We start from the raw sequence: 19,072 nt of genomic DNA, 5'->3' as shown, positions 1-19,072 counted from the left end.
CTATCGTTTTGTGCAGGTACGAGGGACTTGAGCGTGGCCTCCTACTGGATTGATACCTTGGTTCTCAAAAACTGAGGGAAATACTTATGCTACTTTGCTGCATCATCCCTTCCTCTTCGGGGAAAACCAACGCAAGCTCAAGAGGTAGCAATACCCATAGGATTTTTATATGTAGTTCTATAGGCCCATAATGCATCATCAAGTTTCTTGGACCAATTCTTTCTAGACCTATTGACAGTCTTTTGCAAAATTAATTTGAGCTCTCTATTACTCAATTCTACTTGACCAATAGACTGAGGGTGATAAGGGGATGCAATTCTATGATTAACATCATACTTAGCAAGCATTTTACGAAAGCACCATGAATAAAATGTGAACCACCATCAGTCATTAAATATCTAGGGACTCCAAATCTTGGAAAAATAACTTCTTCAAGCATTTTAATAGAAGTGTTATGATCAGCACTAATATTTTCGTGCAAAAATTTTATTTCCATGCTAAGAGATCACCACCTTCATTGGAGTTTCACTTATATGATGAGGTCAAGGAGATGTCACACAATGATTTTTGTCGGGTCTGCAAGATACCCTTTGTGGGCAGCATCGAGGAACCACACCGTATTGATGTGGATGAATTTATTGATAGAATTGTTGTAGGGGAAACGAGGAGAGTTTCAGATGCAAGAATTACTAGTATACATTTTCCTGTTCTATGTTACTTTGCAATATTTGCTAGTAGATGCTTGATTGGTTGCGGGAACAGTGGAAATCTTAGTGCTCCTGATCTTGTGATTTTGCGCTATGCTTTGTTTAGTGATACAACCTTCAACTTAGGAGCTATTATTGCTAAACGATTAAGTCTGAACCGTACAAAGGGCCCCATCTTCGGAGGCATCTTTGCTTCATGCCTTGCTGAACACTTTGAGATACCTATTAGGCATTATGAGAAAGAGGAAAAGTTGCTGCCCCCTGTTTTTCTAGATTATAAGAGTATGGAAGCACATGATTTTATTGTTTAAAATATGAAGAAGATGCTTAAGTATAATTTGATATTTGATAAAACTCACTGTGAGATTATTACCTTGCCTGCTCCCTCTTTGTTTAACATACTTTCAGGCACGTACCTCATCTTGCCAAAGGCCATATATGCATACTGGAGGCTCACACAAGTCCCAGAGCCTGAGCCTGAGCCACCACTTGACCCTTATCGACAATCAGTTTATCAGTGGGATCCGGAGGAGATCGCCAACCAGTGGCACCCTGAGGACCCACCTCAGTACACCGGACAGAGTAGCTTCGATCCGTGGGCATAGACCAACTTAGGCGAAAAGCCTAAGCTTGGGGGAGTACGTATTTCTCACTGATATTACATTCATGTTCACACACTCATGCCAGTTGTCGGTGCTCATACTTTTTCAGCATACTATCCATGCTAGTTTATTTTCCTTTTCTACGCCTTCTTCTTGTGTGTTTGTAAAACCTTAAGAAAAAATTTAGTTGTAGTTTTTAGCTAGTTTACTTTCCATGCCTATAGTAGTAGTAACTAAAAGAAAACCCAAAAAGATTTCTCATTCTTATTTTGCTTGTTGGGAGCTTTCCTGTGTAAAGAGTTTTTTCTTTTCTTTTCTTTGGGGATCGAGAGGAGAAGACCTTGATGAAAATGTTGAGTGACTCTCATATGCATTATTGTTGATTCAACCAAGAGCCCATATTACACTACTGCAGGATGCTGCTAATGCGACACTACGATCAGAGACCCTTCGAGAAACTGTGTGCGATGCAATAATCGCAAACGGTGGTGTATGAAAACCGACAAAAAAGGTGAAAACGTTTGCGATGGAGGATGCATCAAACACGGTTCATATTTTAGTTGCATGTGCGATCAAGGGCATACGGTTCAGTTCAATTAATTGTTTGCGATGAGGAGGAACAAAAGAAACGGGCAGTTAGATGAAGGCGTGTGCGATACATAGCATACGGTTCACTTGGACAAACTGTTTGTGATTAGGCAACACAAAAGAAACGGGCAGCCAGATGAAGGTGTGTGCGATATACAGCATACGGTGCACTCGGATGAACTGTTTCTGATTATGCAACACAAAAGAAATGGTCAGCCAGATCAAGGTGTGTGCGATATACGACATGCGGTTTACTCGGATGAACTGTTTGTGTTGACACAAGAGAACATAAACGGTTCAACTTAACAAGACGTGTGTGTTGTGCGATGGGATTGCATGCGGTTCACTCGGCCGTTGTCGTTAGTGTGTGACCTCTGTGGCAACCGTTCGCTCTCCAGGCACCTCTTCGTGTACCGTGTCAACCGTCCATCGACTCTTCGCCTTTCCCTCTCGATTTGGAACTGCTATCGCATGCTAGCTCTTCCTCCATCCTCCATTTGCCTTCACCCTTCCTTCTGCCATTGTTTGATCGTCTTCTCCATGGACGGAACAAGCTGGAAACGACCCCGTTATTCTTGCCCCGATCTGAATGATGACGCGGTGGAGGAACTCATTGATCGGTGTGGCGTCATCACCTCGGCTAGCATGGCAGGTTCGTTCAAGAACATTCTCGACTAAACTAATAACATCATTACAAGGAACCCAAGGGTTCATGAGCGGTTTGATCTCCGCTATCTTCTTCGCCGTGACCCTGTTGACTGGCGCGGGGATGAGGGAAGCCTCGCCTTGTGTAAGTTGATGCCACTTGATAATGACACGTATGATGTTAAGATGCCATCGCTTGAGGGCAAGGCTTGGGCAGGCGCAAATGGAGATTGGGTTGTTTATATTGGGTACAACTGTGAGTGGGAACTTGTGAATGTGTACACTCATCACCGGGTTCCACTTTGAAAAATCTCAGACAACTGCCCAGAGGTTGAGTACACTGGTATTCTACATGAGTTTGAATGCGATCATGCTAACTGTCATCTACGGAAGATAGCAATTTGTCGAGTTCCCAACCACTTTCGGGCTTATAGGAATGCTTATGTTGTCGCTATCTTTGACAAGCTTGTTGCCGTCCTTCATGGTTCGACTCGATGGATATTGCTCAAAAATAAGTTTCTATACACGGATGAGTATTGTGATGCAATTCAATACAAGGGTCTTGTGTTTGCTACCACCACTCGTGGCACTGTTTTTGCATGGAATCCTCATGATTTCGGTACGTTTGTCTTCCACCGTAATTATAATTGTTTCATCCACATGCATGCGGGTTAGCTAGTTTCCCTTTACTAATTAACCTTCTTGTGTTTCCAAGGTCCTGTGAACATTCCACCACCTATACTTGAAAATTTTATTCATGAGCATGAGGACGAGCAGGACCCATATACTCAGTGGCGCCTGGCAACTTATTCCGATGGATCACCTCTTCTTATCTGTATACGGGGCACTACTGATATTACTAAGGAAGCAGGTGTTGTCTCGTATGGTCGCACTCTCTGGACCTATTCCAACATCCGTTGAATGGTATTTGGGATGGATACTAGTGTACTAGCGCCAACACCTTCTCCCTGGTTCAGTATTGAAAGTCTTGGAGGAAACTCGCTCTTCCTTGGACAAAACTATCCAATGATGTGGAAGGTGATCCAGATGCTGTTGAAGCAACGTTACTACCATTTATGAGAAGCAACTGTATCGATACCTTGGACATTACTATGCTTCCCTACCGTCCCAATATGGGTCCTGACATAGGCCGCTTCAGCCTCGATGATCAGTCCTGCGTTGGTCTCGAGATTGACAGTAGCTGGCCCTTCCCAGAGAATCACTTCTGGTTCAAAGCAAGCGTTTTCAACGCCGACGAGTGGTTGAGCTGAAGTTCATTTCATCGCTTTGTTATTTGTTGTGTGAGAAAAACTTTACTAGAATGTTTTGTTGGAAATGATCTATAATCCAACGTGTATCCTCGTTGTCGTTGTGGGTTGATGACTTGTTGTATGTAATCAATGGTACATTTGCATATGCGTTCATGAACTCACGCCTGCTAGTGGTGTCCATATGAACAGTGCTAGTGATTTTAGTTGCAAAAATTAGATAGTGCTAGTGATTTGTAGCTACATATTTTGACAAATCGCAGTGTTACAAGGTTGACAAATGGCAATGTTACTAGATAAACAAATGTCAATCTTTCCGGTTTGAGAAATGGCAACATACCCAGAATGAAAGATATGAAAATCTTACCCAATTGTTTGTACGTGGTTGCACACGGGTCATGCAAAACAACTGTTTGAGTTGAAGGGATGCAGAAATCCTGCTCGGCACATTTTGCCTTGGCTTCCTAGGGAAGCTGTCGGTTTGCATACGGGTGTTCTAACTAAAACGTTTGCGATGAGTGTTTTATATTTAAAAGTAGTTGATGTTTTATTAAAAACAAAATCATTTGATAAGTCTGTACATTAAGAGAGAAAAACGCAAGTTCGTTGAAACCATATCTTTCATTCAGTCACACTACGAATTTATATTCACATGATCGAGAATTCGAGATATAGTATTAAACCCCAAAAAACTATTTCCAGCAGCGGCGGAGGCGGCATGCCGCGCTGTCATTGTCGTTGTCGTCCTTCGGGACGCCGTTGTTGAAGTCTTCAAGGCAACACAAAATGTTCTTCACATCTAAATCAAACATCATGTCCGTCGCGCGATCGACGGATCGGGCGCGGGAGGATGGCAACTGGCGCCGCTGAGAGGTAGCGGTCGACGCCAGCGTCCCATGCCGCTGAGGAGGGGGGCGCACGGGCACAGGCGCGGCAGGTGCAGCCAAACGCACGGGGACCGGCGCCGGGGTGGGTGGAGGGGTGCGCACGGGCGCGGCGAGTGCACCCAAACGCATGGGGGCCGGCGCCACGGTGGGTGGAGGGGCGCGCATGGGCACCAGCAAGGGTGCTAGCACTAGCATGTACATGAGCTCGCGCGGGTCCGCGGAGACCTCGCTGACGCCCGCGGCTTCTAGCTCTGCGATAGTGCTTGGCGACCAGCCCTTCAATGCTACGGGGAAGGTCGCTGGCGCGGGTGCGGGGATGGGAGCTGGGACGGGAGCAGGGGCAGCAACCGTCGCGGCCAGCTTGTTCTGGGCCATGTCCATGAGGCCCCATTCCTCCTTATTTTCTATCTCCTCCGGCTCGGAGTCGACTTCACCAAACTTGAAGACTAGTGGCAAATGATCATTCTGCGCCATGGCGGTGGAGGTCTGCGGGGGGGGGGGGGGGGGAGGGGAATGGGAGGCGAACAATAAGGCCGCCCGTATTAAACAACGGCTCGAGCGCCATTAATGGAGAGGAAGGCGGGCGGCCATGGAAGTCAAAGGGCTCGCTTCCCAATGAGCCTGCACAGCGTACAGCTCGCACGCTTCCCGGTGAGCCTGCGCATTGGAGGACAGCTTGTACGCCTCTCGGTAAACCTGCGCACCAGACTGTGCTCGCACGCCTCCCGTTCAGTCAAGGTCAAGCAGCTGTTCGCACGGCACCTCCTACAGCCATTAAAACCAAGACACGTGAAGTCACGTGAATGGTTAATGTAACGCACACAGTTTGAATTATACAAACGTTTGAGATATTAAAGTGGCAGCTATTTTTTCAAAATGCCTTTGTTGGATGTCATTATTAGAGTGTGCCTTCTCTCAAAATGGACATGAAAAATACCACATCATGTCGGGTGCCATTCCATGATAGCATGCCAAGTTTCATGAATTTCAGATGAGTTTTGGATTTACTAGAATTTGAAAACCAGGCATCTCAATGTTTTCTTGTCAATCAACGGTGCCATGGTGTTTGAAATTCATTCCTGTTTCTTGCATGGGACCTAAGCATGCACCCAAGGACACATATTTGATTTTTTTAACAAATTTATATGCACTGGAGCATGTGCATGCAGTTCAAATTTGAATTATGCACATAAATGCATTGAAAACTCACTTAATGCATAAAAGTGTTCAAAAGAACCCCCAAAAATTGACACAACACTCCTGTTGTTCTATGTTGACACGAGAAAATTTTTGGAAGCAATAAGAGGCAGTGGATATCGTTTCGTCCCCAAAGCTGAGACGTTCCCTACCGAAACGATGATGCTTGTTGTGAGAAGCTCTGGTTTGTGAGAAGCATATACCCAAACCTGCCCCAAACGGGACAAATTTTTTACCATGGCATGTTGATGCCACTCCATGAAAGCATGCTAAGTTTCATGAATTTCAGACGAGTTTTGGATTTACTAGAATTTAAAAACGAGGCATCACAATGTTTTGCCGGCAATCAACGGTGCCCTGGTGTTTGAAATTCATTCCCATTTCTTGCATGGGACCTAAGCATGCACCCAAGGACACATATGTGATTTTTCAACCAATTTATATGCACTGGAGCATGTGCATGTAGTTTAAATTTGACTTATGCACATAAATGCATTGAAAACCCAGTAAATTTATAAAAATGTCCAAACGAACCCTGAAAAATCCCAAAAATTGACACAACACTCCTGTTGTTCTATGTTGACACGAGAATTTTTTTGAAAGCAATAAGAGGCAATGGATATCGTTTCGTCCCCAAACGTGGGACGTTCCCTACCGAAACCATCATGCTTGTTGTGAGAAGCTCTGGTTTGTGAGAAGGATATACCCGAACTGCCCCAAATGGGACAAAATTTTTAACACGGCATGTTGATGCCGCTCCATGATAGCATGCCAAGTTTCATGAATTTCATACGTGTTTTGGATTTAGTAGAATTTAAAAACCAGGCATCTCAACGTTTTGTCGGTAATCAACAGTGCCCTGGTGTGTGAATTTCATTCCCATCTCTTGCATGGGACCTAGAAATTCACCCAAGGAAACACATGTGATTTTTCAACCAACCTTAGTGCATTGGAGCATGTGCTTGTAGTTCAAATTTGAATTATGCACATAAAATGCCTAGAAAGCCCAGTTAATGCATAAAAAAGGCCAAACGAACCCCGAAAAATTCCAAGATTGAACACAATACTCCTGTTGTTCTATGTTGACACTAGAAAATTATTGAAAGCAATAAGAGGCAACAGATATCTTCTCGTCCCCAAAGGTGGTACGTTCCCTATCGAAACCATCATGCTTGTTGTGAGAAGCTCTGGTTTGTGAGAAGCTTATACCCGAACCTGCCCCAAATGGGACAAAATTTTCACCACGGCATGTAGATGCCCCTCCATGATAGCATGCCAAGTTTCATGAACTTCATACGAGTTTTGGATTTACTATAATTTAAAAATCAGGCATCTCAACATTTTGCCGGCAATCAATAGTGCCCTGGTGTTCATCTCTTGCATGGGGCCTAGAAATTCACCCAAGGATACACATGTGATTTTTCAACCAACTTTGGTGCATTGGAGCATGTGCTTGTATTTCAAATTTGAATTACGCACATAAAATGGCTAGAAAACCCAGTTAATGCATAAAAAGGCCAAACGAACCCCGAAAAAAAATCCAAGATTGAACACAACACTCCTGTTGTTCTATGTTGACACTAGAAATTTTTTGAAAGCAATAAGAGGCAACAGATATCGTCTCGTCACCAAAGGTGGTACGTTCCCTATCGAAACTGTCATGCTTGTTGTGAGAAGCTCTGGTTTGTGAGAAGCTTATACCCGAACCTGCCCCAAATGAGACAAAATTTTCACCACGGCATGTTGATGTCGCTCCATGATAGCATGCCAAGTTTCATGAATTTCAGACGAGATTTGGATTTACTAGAATTTTAAAACCAAGCATCTCAACGTTTTGTCGGCAATCAACAGTACCATGGTGTTTGAATTTCATTTCCATCTCTTGCATGGAACCTAGAAATTCACCCAAGGACACACATGTGATTTTTCAACCAACTTTGTGGCATTGGAGCATGTGCTTGTAGTTCAAATTTTAATTATGCACATAAAATGCTTAGAAAACCCAGTTAATGTATAAAAAAGGCCAAACGAACCCCGAAAAATTCATTCCCATTTCATCCATGGGACCTAAGCATGCACCGAAGGACACAGATTTGATCTTTCAACCAATTTGTATGCACTGGAGCATGTGCATGTAGTTTAATTTTGAATTGTGCACCTGAAATGGCTAGAAAACCAGTTCAATGTATGAAATGTCCAAACGAACCCTGAATAATTCCAATTCTTTTACGACACACATACAGTTGCATGTTCACTGCAGATAAAAGGTCTAGCAATTCAAACACTGTCCATTTCCGCTGTGACCCCATTTTGTAATTCGAATCAAGTAGATCCCACACTGTTTATTCTCACCAACCGTGTGAGATGTAGTACAAAATATCTTGGAGCACCGTTGGTGTATAGTATGCCTATGGCTTACATGAGAAGGTGCGTCGGCTACAGTCCACAGCTGGCGTGTCAAGTACACTAGCTCGCTCCCCCAAAACTCCCGCCTCTGCATCCCTCGCAATCTTGAAAATATCTACCTCCTGGAAGGTTTTAATGTTTTATAGCACACAATTACTATGTGCGGACCGTGTGCGATGTCTGTTACTCCCGCTCTGCTTCAGTCCCTTGATTCAAATTTTTAGTAGCCCCGGCATTTTACTCCCGCCTCTGCATCCCTCGCAAACTCAAAAATATCTGCTCGCCCTTGATCCAAATTTTCAGTAGCCCCGCCTTGTTACTCCCGCCTAGTAAATTTTTTAGTTGCCGCAGTATTTCCTCAAACACAACCTCTGCTCACATAGACACACACAACCCTCGAAACCATTGGTAGGTCGCCGCCACTGACACCTCCATCCTCAACCTATGCCTGTCTGCCGGGGAGCTCGAGTAGCCAATGGCCAAAAAGAGGTTTATCACGGCCTTTTCGCGTGACGCCGGCGAGGTGGCTGCCGAGGTGTCCCCGTCGTCCTCCACGGGCCCGATCCACCGTCGCCGGTCCCCCGATCCACCCGCCACCACACCCCAACGCCGGTTCGAGGACTTCCCCATCCTCCCCCGGACTCGGTAGCCGACGAAGTCCTACTTCGGGGTCCGGCAGCGGCGGTGAGGGACGTGGGTCACTGAGATTATAGATCGAGAGACCCACACCCGCCAGTGGCTCGGTAGCTTCCACACGACCGAGCTCACGGCCATGGAGTACGACCGCTGGCAGGTCCGCTACCACGACGTGGAGGCTAGGCACAATTTCCCCTTCGGCACACATCTGGTCCACCTTGTTCCGCCGGAGCCAGGGGTGGTGAGCTCGGCTATGGCGCGGGAGGACCGCGAGGCATGGGAGCGTCTCGAGGCCGAGGCCGCCGACCAGGCCTACATGCAAGAGCTCCGCCGGCAGCACCCGGAGCTCATGGAGGCGGAGCGGGCGATCTTTGCCGGCGTGGAGGGCGGAGAGGTTATCGTGCTCTCCTCCGATGATGAGGTCGAAGGCGGCGAGGACGGCAGCGTGGAGGGCGGCGAGGTTATCGCGCTCTCCTCTGATGACAAGGTCGAAGGTGGCGGCGACGGTGGTGCGAAGGGCGTCAAGGTGGGCCCCAAGGACGAGGAGATCGACGTCGACGAGTGGAGGAGTGCCTTCCCCCAACGACCCCGACGACGGTACTGGCCTGGACCCGGCTCGCGGCACACCGTACATGACGAGGAAGGATTGGCTCGACCTCTACTTCGACTGAAAGTAGTTTAGCTTAGTTTAAATTTATGTTTTATGTTCGGTTATGCAAAACTATCTATGTTTATGTTTGAATGCGTGCTACTTTTGGTTGAACCTGCTTTGAACTTGATCAAATTGAAGTTTACAACCTTAAGTTTAGGGGATCAACTATAAAAGGCCAAAAATTGCTGGAGAATATATATATATATCCACTAAGGGTTTTAGTCCTTTAACTTTTTAAGGATTGCCTAGAGATGTCCTTATGACTTGTTTATTTCAGTTCTTCACAATGTGATGCTCTATATGTGCAACTATTTGTTGTGCAGTTCAATTTCATCAATAACAGTTTCAACAATACCACTATGAATTATGATATTTGGTTGCTGTTAAGGATATTGCAGTTAACATGCCTTTTCATTTTTCAATTGTTGTTTACCAACATGCATTGTACTGAATGACTAAATATGCAATCCCAGGCTACAAAGCAACAAGGAAGAGTGTTACCTTAATGTTCTGATGATGTCTAGATATACATGTAATAAAATCTTATATAATGGGATGGATGGAGTGTTGTACTACATCATTTTTCAATTGTTGTTTAGCTTCTAATATTAACTTGGTGCTTTTAGGTACATATATCATTGCCAAAGATCCACACTTCGATCCATTCTGTGTATGGGGCAATGAGATATTCATGAACCAGCATCAAGTGAGGAAACTGATAAAGATTGTTACTAAAATGGGTCAAAAGATGTCAATCGGACTATTTGTTTACACTTTATGCAAGACAACAGTGAACTGCAGGATGGTAAGTAAGAACCCTGTAGCCTTCGTTTTACTGCCCGTAATGAGTTGTGTTAGATGACAATATCTGAAACTTTTTACTTTTGCAGTGGATCCTAAAGCAGTTTACTCAAGATTACCTCTCAAACTACATGATTGGCGGCCAGCCATCACAAGGGGTTAGACTAGAGTCCTACATGCCTTCTGCATCCAGGAGAGCACAATAGGGCCATTCCGCTTCACCTTGTTCAGCAACTGGAATGTCTGACGCCTCTTTCTTTACCATCTATAATAGTACAAGTATAGAACCCCGGTACATCATTCTTTATTTGGTGCTTCTGTAATTCTTAAACATATGTACCTGTGAATCGAATAATGCATTGGTTGTTTGAACCTGATGGATATGAATAAAGCTATAGCCTACTTTCAAGGTTAAATTAGGTACAATTTTAAATAGCAGCAATTAAATTATGGCGAAATTACGTTGTGCAGGTCATTACGGCACACACGGTTGGTAAAACACAAACGTTTGCGATATACACCATAATCCGAGACGGTTCACAGAGGGGAAACGTGTGCAAGCATGCACACAGTTGCCATTTTCAAAGCGTGTGTGATGTTAGACACTATCACATACGGTGCAGGGAAACTAAATGTGTGTGATTGTCTACCGATTGTACATGGTTTATAATCATGAATTTTTTGTGATGTGCCAGGCATCGTAAATCTCCCGTGCCTAGAATCTACCTAGAAAACTGTTGTGCCTGGAATCTGCCTGGTTCTAGGCAGAACCACAAAACTCCGACTGCGATGGCAATGCGAGCACAAACGAGTGGGAAGGATGATGCGTTTGCGATATTCGAGATATCGGAAACAATTATACAGGGACAATTGTATGCATCAAGGCCCCTATCCCTGACGGTTTCTGGGTCATGTGGGAAGGACCCCCCCTATCGCCCACACTCACTTGGAGACGGTTCCAGATGCCGTCGCGGAAAGGGGCTAAAACCGTTTGTTTAGGACTGACGTGCACCAGTGTTACCTTGTCTTCTCCTTTGTATTGAATGCTTGCAGATTCCAGCTTAGTCCAATGCACGTGCACTATTATTATTATTATCCAGACCGTTCGGTCGTGCGAGTGAAAGGCAATAATGATGATATATGATGGACTGATTGAGATGAGAGAAGCTGGTATGAACTCGACCTATCTTGTTTTTGTAAATATGATTAGTTCACCGCTCCTGATTCAACCTATTAAGAATGAAACATGTTTGCAATGACAATTAGATATTATAGTTGCTCATGCCATGCTTAATTTGCTAGGAGTTTATAATGGTTTACCTTGCGTGCCAACATGCTATTAAAATGGTTGTAATGTGGTATGATAGGGTGGTATCCTCCTTTGAATGATTCGAGTGGCTTGACTTGGCACATGTTTACACATGTAGTTGAAACAAAATCAACATAGCCTCCACGATATTTATGTTCATGGTGAATTATATCCTACTCATGCTTCCACTCATTGTTGACTAATCTTAATGCATGTTCATGTTGGGGAACGTAGTAATTTCAAAAAATTTCCTACGCACACGCAAGATCATGGTGATGCATAGCAACGAGAGGGGAGAGTGTGATCTACGTACCCTTGTAGACCGACAGCGGAAGCGTTAGCACACCGCGGTTGATGTAGTTGTACGTCTTCACGGCCCGACCGATCAAGCACCGAAACTACGGCACCTCCGAGTTTTAGCACACGTTCAGCTCGATGACGATCCCCGGACTCCGATCCAGCAAAGTGTCAGGGAAGAGTTCCGTCAGCACGACGGCGTGGTGACGATCTTGATGTTCTACCGTCGCAGGGCTTCGCCTAAGCACCGCTACAATATTATCGAGGATTATGGTGGAAGGGGGCACCACACACGGCTAAGAATATGATCACGTGGATCAACTTGTGTCTAGAGGTGCCCCCCTGCCCCCGTATATAAAGGAGCAAGGGAGGAGGAGGCCGACCCTAGGAGGGGGCGCGCCAAGTGTGGAGTCCTACTAGGACTCCCTAGTCCTAGTAGGATTCCACCTCCCATATGGAATAGGAAAAGAGGAAGGAAGGGGGCGCCCCCCTTCCCTAGTCCAATTCGGACCAGACCAAGGGGAGGGGTGCGGCCACCCTTGAGGCCCTTTTTCTTCTTTCCCGTATGGCCCAATAAGGCCCAATACGTATTCCCGTAACTCTCCGGTACTCCGAAAAATACCCGAATCACTCGGAACCTTTCCGATGTCCGAATATAGTCGTCCAATATATCGATCTTTACGTCTCGACCATTTCGAGACTCCTCGTCATGTCCCCGATCTCATCCGGGACTCCGAACTCCTTCGGTACATCAAAACTCATAAACTCATAATATAACTGTCATCGAAACCTTAAGCGTGCGGACCCTACGGGTTCGAGAACAATGTAGACATGACTGAGACACATCTCCAGTCAATAACCAATAGCGGAACCTGGATGCTCATATTGGCTCCCACATATTCTACGAAGATCTTTATCGGTTAGACCGCATAACAACATACGTTGTTCCCTTTGTCATCGGTATGTTACTTGCCCGAGATTCGATCGTCGGTATCTTAACCTAGTTCAATCTCGTTACCGGCAAGTCTCTTTACTCGTTCCGTAATACATCATCTCACAACTAACTCATTAGTTGCAATGCTTGCAAGGCTTATGTGATGTGCATTACCGAGAGGGCCCAGAGATACCTCTCCGACAATCAGAGTGACAAATCTTAATCTCGAAATACGCCAACCCACCATGTACCTTTGGAGACACCTGTGGAGCTCCTTTATAATCACCCAGTTACGTTGTGACGTTTGGTAGCACACAAAGTGTTCCTCCGGCAAACGGGAGTTGCATAATCTCATAGTCATAGGAACATGTATAAGTCATGAAAAAGCAATAGCAACATACTAAACGATCGGGTGCTAAGCTAATGTAATGGGTCATGTCAATCACATCATTCTTCTAATGATGTGATCCCGTTAATAAAATAACAACTCTTTTGTTCATGGTTAGGAAACATAACCATCTTCGATTAACGAGCTAGTCAAGTAGAGGCATACTAGTGACACTCTGTTTGTCTATGTATTCACACATGTATTATGTTTCCGGTTAATACAATTCTAGCATGAATAATAAACATTTATCATGATATAAGGAAATAAATAATAACTTTATTATTGCCTCTAGGGCATATTTCCTTCAGTCTCCCACTTGCACTAGAGTCAATAATCTAGTTCACATCGCCATGTGATTCAACACTAGTAGTTCACATCACCTTGTGATTAACACCCATAGTTCACATCGTCATGTGACCTATACCCAAAGGGTTTACTAGAGTCAATAATCTAGTTCACATCGTTTATGTGATTAACACCCAAAGAGTACTAAGGTGTGACCATGTTTTGCTTGTGAGATAATATTAGTCAACGGGTCTGTCACATACAGATCCGTAAGTATTTTGCGAATTCTATGTCTACAATGCTCTGCATGGAGCTACTCTAGCTAATTGCTCCCACTTTCAATATGTATCTAGATCGAGACTTAGAGTCATCCAGATCTGTGTCAAAACTTGCATCGACGTAACTTTTTACGACAAACCTTTTTGTCACCTCCATAATTGAGAAATATTTCCTTATTCCACTAAGGATAATTTTGACCGCTGTCCAGTAATCTACTCTTAGATCACTATTGTACTCCCTTGCTTAACACAGTGTAGGGTATACAATAGATCTGGTACACAGCATGGCATACTTTATAGAACCTATGTCTGAGGCATAGGGAATGACTTTCATTCTCTTTCTATCTTCTGTCGTGGTCGGGCTTTGAGTCTTACTCAATTTCATACCTTGTAACATAGCCAAGAACTCTTTCTTTGACTGTTCCATTTTTGAACTACTTCAAAAAAATTTCAAGGTATGTACTCATTGAAAAAACTTATCAAGCGTCTTGATCTATCTCTATAGATTTTGATGCTTAATATGTAAGAAGCTTCACCGAGGTTTTCTTTGATAAAAAATCCTTTTAAACACTCCTTTATGCTTTGCAGAATAATTCTACATTATCTCCGATCAAGAATATGTCATACACATATACTTATCAGAAACGCTGTAGTGCTCACTCGCTTTCTTGTAAATACAGGCTTCACCGCAAGTCTGTATAAAACTATATGCTTTGATCAACTTATCAAAGCGTATATTCCAACTCCGAGATGCTTGCACCAGTCCATAGATGGATCGCTGGAGCTTGCATATTTTGTTAGCACCTTTAGGATTGACAAAAACCTTCTGGTTGCATCATATACAATTCTTCTTTAAATCCATTAAGGAATGTAGTTTTGTTTATCCATTTGCCAGATTTCATAAAAATGCGGCAATTGCTAACATGATTTGGACAGACTTAAGCATCGCTACGAGTGAGAAAATTTCATCGTAGTCAACACCTTGAACTTTGTCAAAACCTTTTTCGACAAGTCTAGCTTTGTAGATAGTAACACTACTATCAGCGTCCGTCTTCCTCTTGAAGATCCATTTATTTTCTATGGGTTGCCGATCATCGGGCAAATCCATCAAAGTCCATACTTTGTTCTCATACATGGATCATATCTCAGATTTCATGGCCTCAAACCATTTCGCGGAATCTGGGCTCATCATCGCTTCCTCATAGTTCGCAAGTTCGTCATGGTCTAGTAACATGACTTCCAGAACAGGATTACCGTACCACTCTGGTGCGGATCTCACTTTGGTTTACCTACGAGATTCGGTAGTAACTTGATCTGAAGTTACATGATCATCATCATTAGCTTCCTCACTAATTGGTGTAGTAGTCACAAGAACAGATTTCTGTGATGAACTACTTTCCAATAAGGGAGAAGGTACAATTACCTTATCAAGTTTTTCTACTTTCCTCCTACTCACTTCTTTCGAGAGAAACTCCTTCTCTAGAAAGTTTCCGAATTTAGCAACAAAAAGTCTTGCCTTCGGATCTGTGATAGAAGGTGTATCCAATAGTTTCCTTTGGATATCCTATGAAGACGCACTTCTCCGATTTAGGTTTGAGCTTATCAAGTTGAAACTTTTTCACATAAGCATTGCAACCTCAAACTTTAAGAAACGACAGCTTAGGTTTCTTGCTAAACCATAGTTCATACGGTGTCATCTCAAACGGATTTAGATGGTGCCCTATTTAACGTGAATGTAGCTGTCTCTAATGCATAACCCCAAAACAATAGCGGTAAATCTGTAAGAGACATCATAGATCGCACCATATCAAATAAAGTACGATTACGACGTTCGAACACACCATCACACTGTGGTGTTCCAGGTGGCGTGATTAGTGAAACTATTTCACATTGTTTTAACTGAAGACCAAACTCGTAATTCAAATACTCTTCTCCACGATCAGATCGTAGAAACTTTATTTTCTTGTTACGATGATTTTCCACTTCACTCTGAAATTCTTTGAACTTTTCAAATGTTTCAGACTTATGTTTCATCAAGTAGATATACTCACGTCTGCTCAAATTATCTGTGAGGAACAGAAAATAATGATACCTGTCGCGAGCCTCAATATTCATCGGACCACATACATCAGTACGTATGATTTCCAACAAATCTGTTGCTTGCTCCATTGTTCCGAAGAACGGAGTCTTAGTCATCTTGCCCATGAGGCATGGTTCGCAAGCATCAACTGATTCATAATCAAGTGATTCCAAAAGCCCATCAGCATGGAGTTTCTTTATGCGCTTTACACCAATATGACCTAAACGGCAGTGCCACAAATAAGTTGCACTATCATTATTAACTTTGCATCTTTTGGTTTCAATATTATGATTATGTGCATCACTATGATCGAGATCCAATGAACTATTTTCATTGGGTGTGTAACCATATAAGGTTTTATTCCTGTAAACAAAACAACAATTTATTCTCTTACTTAAATGAATAACCGTATTACAATAAACATGATCAAATCATATTCATGCTCAGCGCAAACACCAAATAACACTTATTTAGCTTCAACACTAATCCCGAAATTATAGGGAGTGTGCGATGATGATCATATCAATCTTGGAACCACTTCCAACACGCATCGTCACTTCACCCTTAACTAGTCTCTCTTTATTCTGCAACTCCCGTTTCGAGTTACTAATCTTAGCAACTGAACTAGTATCAAATACTGAGGGGTTGCTATAAACACTAGTAAAGTACACATCAATAACATGTATATCAAATATACTTATGTTCACTTTGCCATCCTTCTTATCCGCCAATCACTTGGGGTAGTTCCGCTTCCAGTGACCAGTCCCTTTGTAGTAGAAGCACTTAGTCTAAGGCTTAGGACCAGACTTGGGCTTCTTCACTTGAGCAGCAACTTGCTTGCTGTTCTTCTTGAAGTTCCCCTTCTTCCCTCTGCCCTTTTCTTGAAACTAGTGGTCTTGTCTACCATCAACACTTGATGTTTTTCTCGATTTCTACCTTCGTCAATTTCCGCATTACGAAGAGCTTGGGAATCGTTTCCGTTATCCCTTGCATATCATAGTTCATCACGAAGTTCTACTAACTTGGTGATGGTGACTAGAGAATTCTGTCAATCACTATCTTATCTGGAAGATTAACTCCCACTTGATTCAAGCGATTGTAGTACTCAGACAATCTGAGCACATGCTCACTAGTTGAGCGATTCTCCTCCATCTTTTAGCTATAGAACTTGTTGGAGACTTCATATCTCTTAACTCGGGTATTTGCTTGAAATATTAACTTCAACTCCTGGAACATCTCATATGCTCCATGACGTTCAAAACGTCTTTGAAGTCCCGATTCTAAGCCATTAAGCATGATGCACTAAACTATCAAGTAGTCATCATATTGAGCAAGCCAAACGTTCATAACGTCTGCATCTGCTCCTGCAATAGGTCCGTCACCTAGCGGTGCATCAAGGACATAATTCTTCTGTGCAGCAATGAGGATAAACCTTAGATCACGGATCCAATCCGCATCATTGCCACTAACATCTTTCAACACAATTTTCTCTAGGAACATATCAAAATAAACATATGAAAGCAACAACGCGAGCTATTGATCTACAACATAGATATGCTAATACTACCAGGACCAAGTTCATGATAAATTAAAGTTCAATTAATCATATTACTTAAGAACTCCCACTTAGATAGACATCCCTCTAATCCTCTAAGTGATCACGTGATCCAAATCAACTAAACCATGTCCGATCATCACGTGAGATGGAGTAGTTTTCAACGGTGAACATCACTATGTTGATCATATCTACTATATGATTCACGCTCGACCTTTCGGTCTCCGTGTTTCGAGGCCATATCTATATATGCTTGGCTCGTCAAGTATAACCTGAGTATTCTGCGTGTGCAACTGTTTTGCACCCATTGTATTTGAACGTAGAGCCTATCACACCCGATCATCACGTGGTGTCTCAGCACGAAGAACTTTTGCAACGGTGCATACTCAGGGAGAACACTTCTTGATAATTAGTGAGAGATCATCTTAAAATGCTATCGTCAATGAAAGCAAGATAAGATGCATAAAAGATAAACATCACATGCAATCAATATAAGTGATATGATATGGCCATCATCATCTTGTGCTTGTGATCTCCATCTTCGAAGCACCATCGTGATCAGCATCGTCACCGGCGCGACACCTTGATCACCATCGTAGCATCGTTGTCGTCTCGCCAATCTTATGCTTCCACGACTATCGCTACCGCTTAGTGATAAAGTAAAGCATTACAGCGCAATTGCATTGCATACAATAAAGCGACAACCATATGGCTCCTGCCAGTTGCCGATAACTTGGTTACAAAACATGATCATCTCATACAATAAAATTTAGCATCATGTCTTGACCATATCACATCACAACATGCCCTGCAAAAACAAGTTAGACGTCCTCTACTTTGTTGTTGCAAGTTTTACGTGGCTGCTACGGGCTTAAGCAAGAACCAATCTTACCTACGCATCAAAACCACAACGATAGTTTGTCAAGTTGGTGCTGTTTTAACCTTCGCAAGGACCGGGCGTAGCCACACTCGGTTCAACTAAAGTTGGAGAAACTGTCACCCGCTAGCCACCTTTGTGCAAAGCACGTCGGGAGAACCGGTCTCGCGTAAGCGTACGTGTAATGTCGGTCCGGGCCGCTTCATCCAACAATACCGCCGAACCAAAGTATGACATGCTGGTAAGCAGTATGACTTATATCGCCCACAACTCACTTGTGTTCTACTCGTGCAAATAACATCAACACATAAAACCTAGGCTCGGATGCCACTGTTGGGGAACGTAGTAATTTCAAAAAATTTCCTACGCACACGCAAGATCATGGTGATGCATAGCAACGAGAGGGGAGAGTGTGATCTACGTACCCTTGTAGACCGACAGCGGAAGCGTTAGCACAACGCGGTTGATGTAGTCGTACGTCTTCACGGCCTGACCGATCAAGCACCGAAACTACGGCACCTCCGAGTTTTAGCACACGTTCAGCTCGATGACGATCCCCGGACTCTGATCCAGCAAAGTGTCGGGGAAGAGTTCCGTCAGCACGACGGCGTGGTGACGATCTTGATGTTCTACCGTTGCAGGGCTTCGCCTAAGCACCGCTACAATATTATCGACGATTA

Source organism: Triticum urartu, chromosome 4A, assembly GCF_056163025.1.
Source record: "Triticum urartu cultivar PI428250 chromosome 4A, HENAU_Tu73, whole genome shotgun sequence".
Classification (NCBI taxonomy): domain Eukaryota; kingdom Viridiplantae; phylum Streptophyta; class Magnoliopsida; order Poales; family Poaceae; genus Triticum; species Triticum urartu.
This window is presented reverse-complemented; position numbering follows the sequence as displayed.